General features: G+C 41.1%; 1 non-coding gene across 1 annotated transcript; it reads right to left on the bottom strand.

The window, feature by feature from the left end:
- Window positions 1–6,133: 6,133 nt before the first annotated feature.
- On the bottom strand, window positions 6,134–6,206 carry TRNAS-GGA (transfer RNA serine (anticodon GGA)). Its single transcript has one exon. It is a non-coding gene; the product is annotated as a tRNA-Ser (tRNA).
- Window positions 6,207–8,959: the final 2,753 nt, after the last annotated feature.

Below are 8,959 nucleotides of genomic sequence, written 5' to 3'. Positions count from 1 at the left end.
AATACTATTTGTGTGCATGTGTGCTAAGTTGCTTCAGTCATGTCCAACTCTTTGCGATGCTATGGTCTATAGCCCGCCTGCCTCCTCTGTCCATGGGATTCTCCAGGCAAGAACACTGGAATGGATTGCCATTCTCTTCTCCAGGGGATCTTGCTGACCCAGGGATCAAACCCAGGTCTCCTGCACTGCCAGCAGATTCTTTACCATCTGAGCCACCATGGAAGCCCTACTATCTCCCAGAGTTTGCCCAAATTCACGTCCACTGAGTTGGTGATGCTATCTAACTATGTCATCCTCTGCTGCCCCCTTCTCCTTTTGCCTTCGGCCTTCCCAAGCATCAGCGTCTTTTCCAGTGAGTCTACTCTTTGCATCAGGTGGCCAAAGTACTGGAGCTTCAGATTCAGCAACAATCCTATACCTCAGCTTACAACCCTATACCTCTAACCTTCAGTCCTTGATGAGCTTCAGATCCCTATACCAATTGACCTTTGAAGAATTCTAGCTGTACTTTCCATTAGTATACAAAATGCATGCCCACCCACCCCTAAAAAAATTAAATTGTTAAGGTAAACTAATCTCTTTGTCTTTCACCTACCACATTAGATTGCAATTCTGTATTTGCACTTGTCAGTATGAGTCCCCTGAGGGCAGAGATCTATTGTAACTCCATCACTTGCCTAGTACATGGAGCCTGGTGGGAGCTAAGAAGTTTTACCCAGTGAATATATGAGTGAGGCAACAACAGTGAAACTGGTGGGATCTGAGTGCAGTGGGCCAGCCCCCTTTCATCCATCCCTCTTCAGCTACCCCAGCTCCAGACTGACCCAAAGTCAGGGCTCCCAGCAGAGCCCAACAAAGATTACCGAACGCACAGAAGGTAAGACCTCAGCTCCAAGGGCCCTCAGCTCAGAACCAGGTACTGATCCAGCACAGCTCTGCTGCCAACATGCATGACCCCGACATGGTGTCCCTAGATACGGGGGCACTCCATCCTCATACCCTTGACTCTGTGTGTCCTCTATTCAGGCTCCATCCCTCACCTCTTCTGGACCTCTAAGCCCTCCTACTGCATTCTCTGGAACACATCCAAATTCCCTTTACCCTTAACCTCTTCTCCCAGCATTTCTTCCACTTTTTGTTTTTCTAACTAAGATCTGCCTCCCCGGCAGCCGTAAGGGGTGGAAGCTATATTTCTTGCACTCTCCCTACAGATGGACCTGGAGCTGAGTAGCCTCCTTCCTCCCCATCACTCACCCTCTCTCCTGTCTTTAAGCCCTCAGCACTTTTGACGCTCTTGCTATCAGCCATATTAGGGGAAAGTGTTAAGTGTTAGTCAACCAGTTGTGTTGAACTCTTTGGGACCCCATGAACTGTAGCCTCCCAGGTTCCTCTGTCCATGGAATTCTCTAGGCAAGAATACTGGAGTGAGTAGCCATTTCCTCCTCCAGGAATTGAACCTGGGTCTCCTGCATTGCAGGCAGATTCTTTACCATCTGAGCCACCAAGGAAGCCTGCTATCAGCTATACCAACCAGAACTTCTACTGCTGCAGTCAACTATCAACCTCCCAGTCATCTCATTCATTCCGCAAAGATTCTACACCAGGCTTGTTGTCATTTCTTCACACTATCTCTGTCTTAACTCTTGTCATTCTTATATCCCTGGGAATGATACTTCTAATACAGCCACCTCTCTCTCCAATTACTTTGCCCTCTACCTTATCTGTCATTTTTTCTTGTGGTCATAGACCTTGTTATTACCAGTATATGTAACCCCTCATAAGCTCAGTTACAAGCCTCCTATTCTTCTATCTTTCCTGCTCATTGCCTCCAATACCCTGATTTTCATAACATTTCGCTTGAGACCCCAAGTTCATTGACTTCACCACCTCTTCACTGTTCACTATCTCTTCCAAATCTCCATTCCTTTCCTAATCCAATGACATTTTCACCAATATATAATGGAAATGTGAAACTAAAAAACTGCAGAATAAAAAAGAGAAATGAAGTAAAAACAAAAGGGATGAGGGAAAATATTTTAAATTGCATTTTAAAAATTATAAAAATATTTTATTTTCTATTTTATAATTATAAAATATTTTCTTCTAACATGCATATTGAAAAATCCAAGACACTTCCTTAGAATCTGAGGATTTACTTTCCTTCTACTATTGACCAGAAAGTCAACCTTTAGGACTGCGTTTATTTGGGGCTCCAGGGCTGTTCTTTCATTGGTCTTCATACGAAGTAAATAATTTAGGAGCACTTCTCACAGTAAGAACAATTGTCAAGGCTTCAAAATACAAGTTGCTTTGATTTTTTAGAACAAACATAAAAATTCTGTCATGTTAAATTAAATTAATTTGACAAAAGTTTTTACTCTAAAGGTCTCTGTGCTAAAATGATTCTATGAAAAGTTACAGCCAAATTCATTTCTGGAACCCATTCTGCTGCTGGGCAGATGAACTCAACCTTAATTTTATCTTTCTTCTGAAGCATCTGATGAAGTGACTGATAATTTCATTAGAGTAGGCGGATGCGGCTGTTATTATGTATTAACAATCAATTCTGAAGGGAGAAAGATGTACCCAACAGTGCCGAGATGGAAGAAGCACTAACTTATGACTATTCGATGTGAAAACAAGTCATTTGACAGAATTATACCTTGTAATAGTTTGGGACCTCTTTTAAAATAATTCATTCACATTCAACATAGATGGAAAATAACATGGGAAATAAAGTGAGTAAAAGCTTACCTTAAAATTTCACCTTAAAAATCATCTCTTATTTTGGTTACATCTACTGCAGGGTAAAAAAGGGGGGAAAAAAAAGGATGGGAAAAAAGATGTCATCAAATGCAGAGGGGAAAAAATTAATGCAAAGCAGAAATAATTAAGTAGCAAGTCTATACAACATTGGATTAAAGTGAGAAAAATTTAGGGATACTTGGAGATTAAGATATGTGTGTATGTATGTGTGTGTGTCACTGTGAATTTAGTAGGAAATAACATTCTGTTAATATTTTCTGTACCTTTAAAATTTTACCACTATGGAATGAATTGCATTGGAATTGAGACAGAAAGAGTGGGTCCTTATTAACTCTTTGCCTGGAGAGAAAGGATTCCTGAAAAAAAAAAATTAAGTACCAATACAGCCATAAACCGGCCCAGGTCTGAAACCTGTTGTAAAACTTCCTGGAAAATTGGAACAAAGAAAAGATGCTAATTTCTCAAAGTAGAGGGGAAATATCCTTTTATTGGATCAGATTTTTTTTTTCCTCCTGGATTTTAAAGACTGAGCAGAACAATAAGTACTTCCAATAAATTTTGACCCAATTGGTGTGACTTGGAGATTAGAGAACTCTGCCATTCTTCTACCAGGTAGCAAGTATCAGGGAACTAACAGAGGACTGGAGTCAGCAGTTCTGAGTACTGTTCATGAGGCTGAAGCTGCTGGGAAACCTCACAAAGACTATAGACCTTCTATGGGCCCCATTTGCTATGATTTTAGGAATTCATAATTTGCATAGACCATATTTATATGATGATTTTAACAGATCTATAACAGACACAAAAATTATATATGTACATGTGTACATAAATATATATACACTTTTTAAAAACTTTTACTGTGGGTCCTAATTTCATTAGAAAGCTGATAATAAATAATACAAACAGATATGTTTATTCTAATGTATCCATTTTCCCATAGCCCCTCTTTATAATATATTGATGAAGAAATAGTGGCTGAGTTTTAACGTAGAACCTTATTTTTGTGTCATTTAAAGACAAATTTTGTCCTTTTCTGATTATGAAAGTAACATATATCCATGGCAGAAAATTGGAAAGAAAAAATTGTCTGTAATCTCACCACACACACACATACAATTAACATTTTGGAAGATAACTTCCAATATTTTTCTACATTTTTTGTTTTACCTGAGATTTTATTATAAAGGTAATTTTATACACACCTTTTAAAAGTTAGTCCTGAAACTTGCCCCATTCAAAATTTTTATAAACATGAACATATTATACACAGGTTTGGCTAGGGTAAAATAATTAGATTTCCTTTTTTGAAAGGATTTCTCCAGCAGAATGCACTTGAGGAAGTGAAAACAGAGACATGGTGACAAATAAGGAGGTTGTTGCAATAATCCAAGAAGTTGGTGATGAATGGTGGTATTTGGGGTGGGCAGGGAGAACAGATAGAGTGATATGAAGGACAGAGAATCTATTGCCTCAATTTTGTGGGCCACTTAAAGTCAGTTGGTGGTGTTACTGCACCCATTTCCTGAGATACATGATTTACTTTATCTTTCTCCTTTCCCTTCTACCTCTCACTTACCTTATTCTCTCAGTTCAGTTCAGTTCAGTCGCTCAGTCATGTCCAACTCTTTGCAACCCCATGAATTGCAGCACGCCAGGCCTCCCTGTCCATCACCAACTCCTGGAGTTCACTCAGACTCACATCCATCGAGTCAGTGATGCCTTCTAGCCATCTCATCTTCTGTCGTCCCCTTCTCCTCCTGCCCCCAATCCCTCCCAGCATCAGAGTCTTTTCCAATGAGTCAACTCTTCGTCTTATTCTCTAGTCTTTCCTTAAAGGTTCCTTCTCCTGTTACTCATGCCACATCTACTCATGACACCTGAGATATAGCTTGACTCTTTGATTTTCTTCCAGAAATCAGGACTCTGAAGGCCCTGTGGGAATAATGCAATATGACAGATGGTGGTTCTAATGTAGATGTCAGAGTCACTGCAGATCCTGGACATGACTTAGAGACTAAACCACCATCACCAGTAAACCACAAAATACCATATGATAGGACACTGCCACTAAACCCCCGAACAGTAGAAATTCTCCTATTTAATCCTTTACCACTGGAGAAGACCATTCAAGACAAACAAGTAACAGGTAACCCTGAGGGAGGGGAGAATCAACAACAGTTGCAATAATTACAGTTCTTACCAATCTGATAAGTATTGATGCATTTCACTACATAAAGTAAACTCTATGGTAAAGGATGATACAGTAGGAAAAAGTTCCAGTCATCTGAATAAGATTAGTAGGTGATAAATGTCTGAGGCCAGAAATATGGGATTTTAAAACCCTCAAATTCCTATGTCTATCATCTGTGGATGTTCACTAACTATCTGCCAGAAGAATGGTTGGTGGTACTGTTCCCCCAGTGGAAAAGTGTCATTTTTAGAAAGCAATGGAAAGCAGTAATTAGAACAGACTGTAGCTGGCTCAGCACCATCTCCAGTTCCTTCTGAACTCTCCCTTGCATCCCAGGGGAGAAGCCTGGGAGCTGTATTCTCCAGAATTCTTTGTCTGCAGGGGAACAGATTAGATTCCATCAGTCAGATGCACTCCCATGATATTTAGAAAGTGAAAGAGAAGAGAAAACGTTAGTCTCTGGCGATGGTTAGTGCATTGACTTTAGCAGGCAAAACACACAGAGTTTTGCTGACAGCTTCTAGGCATCTCATCCTGTCATCCCCTTCTCCTCCTGCCTTCAATTTCATCTCAGAGGACGAGATGGTTGGATGGCATCACTGACTCAATGGACATGAGTTTGAGCAAGCTCCAGGCAATGGTGAAGGACAGGGAAGCCTGGCTTGCTGCAGTCCATGGGTTCACAGAGTCATACATGACTGAGTGACTGAACAACAACAGTCTAGGCATCTACCTAAGAATCAGCCAGTTTGTGCTGTAGAAAGTTGAAAACACTAACAGTGACCTTCCTACAATTCCAACCCTTCTAGATTTTCTGAAAATTAGGTGGCCTTCCTAAATCTTTGTTCCCTGAGTCCTTTCCATAACTGTGTGTTTCTCATTCCCTGCAGTAAATCCCTTCTTGCTCAGGTGACCCTAGAGTGGTTTTCGCTTTGCTGAATCAACAGAGTGATTACCAGGCTTGGGTACAGAAAGCCAGGGTAGAATTGGGTCCATCATGTATTACCTGAGGGACCTCATACAAGTTTCTTGAAAGTGAAAGTGAAAGTGAAGTCGCTCAGTTGTGTCCGACTCTTTGCAACCCCATGGACTGTAGCCTACCAAGCTCCTCCCTCTGTGGGATTCTCCAGGCAAGAGTACTAGAGTGGGTTGCCATTTCCTTCTCCAGGGGATCTTCCTGACCCAGGGATCGAACCCGGGTCTTCTGCATTCCAGGCAGACACTTTAACCTCTGAGCCACCAGGGAAGCCACAAGTTTCTTAAATACTTTTAAAAATCATTTTCCTTGTTTGTAAAGGTAGAAATAATAAAATTACATCTGCCTTTCTTATAGAGTTTCATCAAAATCCTCATCAAGGATTAAATGAATTTAAGCATGTAATAAAAGCACTAAGCCCAGTGCCTAAGGAAAAGAAGCTTCCTCCCAAATGTTAGCTGTTCACTTTATATATAATGACATATAACAATACTAGCAATGATTTGCTCACCAAATAGTTGTTTCTCCCCTAACCTTGTGGCTGGTGTGTGTTCTCCTTAGAATGAAATACAGCAGAAGCCACAACTCAAAATTGGCCATTGGTCAGGGATAATGACGGTGTGATTTCTGTAACCCAAACTTTAAAAGAATGGCTGAGGGACATCCCTGGGGATCCAGTGGTTAAGAACCCACTTGCCAAAGCAGGAGACATGGGTTCAGTCCCTGGTCTGGGAGGATCCCACAGGCTGCAGAGAAACTAAGCCCATGTGCCACAATTACTGAGCCTGTGAGCTGCAGCTCCTGACCCTGCACACCACAAGAGAAGCCACCACAGTGAGAAGACCACAGTGCAGTGAAGAGTAGCCACCACTCACCACAACTAGAGAAAGCTCACGTGCAGCAACGGAGACCCAGTGCGGCCAAAAATTGATTAATTAACAAATGCTAAAAAAAAAAAAAAAGAATAACCAAGAACTCTGGACAAAGCCAATAATCAATGGCAATCCACTCCAGTACTCTTGCCTTGAAAATTCCATGGACAGAGGAGCCTGGTAGGCTGCAGTCCATGGGGTCGCTAAGAGTCGGACACGACTGAGCGACTTCACTTTCACTTTTCATTTTCATGCATTGGAGGAGGAAATGGCAACCCACTCCAGTGTTCTTGCCTGGAGAATCCCAGGGACAGGGGAGCCTGGTGGGCTGCCGTCTGTGGGGTCGCACAGAGTCGGACACGACTGAAGTCACTTAGTAGTAATAGTATGACCACTGCTAGACTTGATTACAAGTCTATTTGCTCCAACAAAAATGCTCTAGTTGGACAATGAAATAGAGAGGCTTGAATAGCTGCTGGTTAGAGGAGAAACTGGGAAATCTCATCCTTCCTATTATTGCTCTGTGCTCATAGAATCTTCTTCTCAGGAAACTTTCTTCCTCTCCAGTTTTCCGTGGGTGGACAGTAAATATTCTGAAGACAGAAAGAAGTTGGGAGACCAACTGCATTTGAAGATAATTAATTCAAAGAGAAGCAGCACCAGATTGATCTGACTTTATCCTTAAGGGAGAGAAGAACTTAATTGTGAATTCATTAGAAACTTCTCTGTGACATTAGTTTAAAGGAATTATGAAACAGAAGAGAAGCTGACTATTTGGGCTTTACGATGGAAACTTTAAATATGTCAAAGCCTCGTGTGTTACAGAGAAGCTCAGCAGAGTGGCCCACTAGAATGCATTTTGCCTTTTTGCATTTGTTTTTCTTGGGGATGTTTTGATCATCACCTCCTGTACAGTGTTGCAAACCTCCCTACATTCTTCAATTTAAGTTTGAACTTTGCAATAATTATTCTAAAATTAAATAAAGCCAATAAATGGAGAATAAAAGATAGCTATTACATATAAGTTGGCTAATTAAAATTGTTTTAACTCCCTGGGAGTGATAGAATAAGGAAATGAAAATAAATGGAAGTTTCCATGAAAAGAAAGAAGAAACCAGTGGACTTTCAGAATCTTGAATGATACGGGTACAAGGAAAGAATTTGTACCCAGGAAGGAAACCCCCATGAGAATCAGAGGACAGCCCATCATTACAACTTGTTCCCAGAGGGCCACCCTGTCACCTTTCCCTGAACCATAGTAAGCGCGACTCTGGGGAATAATTCACATCATTGCCCTTCCTTATGGAGCTGATGATTCAGAGATGTGGTTTGTAGTGAAAAACTACAAAGTATGGCTTTGCTTAAATTCTTGTTAAGGAGAAGCCAGCTAGCCTTCGTGACATCAATAGCTTCTTCCTGGGCAGAAGCATGACCATAGCAGTCTCCACTGCCTCACCTGGTTGTCTGAGGAGGCCTTACAAATAGCTGAGAAAAGAAGAGAAGTGAAAGGCAAGGGAGAAAAGGAAAGATACATCCATCTGAATGCAGAGTTCCAGAGAATAGCCAGGAGAGGTAAGAAAGCCTTTTTGAGTGAACAATGCAAAGAAATAGAAGAAAAAAATAGAATGGGAAAGACTAGAGATTTCTTCAAGAAAATTAGAGATACTAAGTGAACACTTCATGCAAAGATGGACACAGTAAAGGACAGAAATGGTATGGACCTAACAGAAGCAGAAGGTATTAAGAAGAGGTGGCAAGCATACACAGAAGAGCTGTACAAAAAAGGTCTTAATGACCTGGATAACCACAATGGTGTGATCCCTCACCTAGAGCCAGACATCCTGGAGTGTGAAATCAAGTGGGCCTTAGGAAGCATCACTATGGACAAAGCTAGTGGAGGTGATGGAATTCCAGTTGAGCTATTTCAAATCCTAAAAGATGATGCTGTTAAAGTGTTGCACTCAATATGCCAGCAAATTTGGAAAACACAGCAGTGGTCACAGGACTGGAAAAGGTCAGTCTTCATTCCAGTCCCAAAGAAAGGCAATGCCAAAGAATGTTCAAACTACCACACAATTTCACTCATCTCACATGCTAGCAAAGTAATGCTCAAAATCCTACAAGCTAGACTTCATCAGTATGTGAACCAAG

This window comes from Bos javanicus, chromosome 9 (genome assembly GCF_032452875.1).
Source record: "Bos javanicus breed banteng chromosome 9, ARS-OSU_banteng_1.0, whole genome shotgun sequence".
Lineage (NCBI taxonomy): Eukaryota > Metazoa > Chordata > Mammalia > Artiodactyla > Bovidae > Bos > Bos javanicus.
This window is presented reverse-complemented; position numbering and strand designations above follow the sequence as displayed.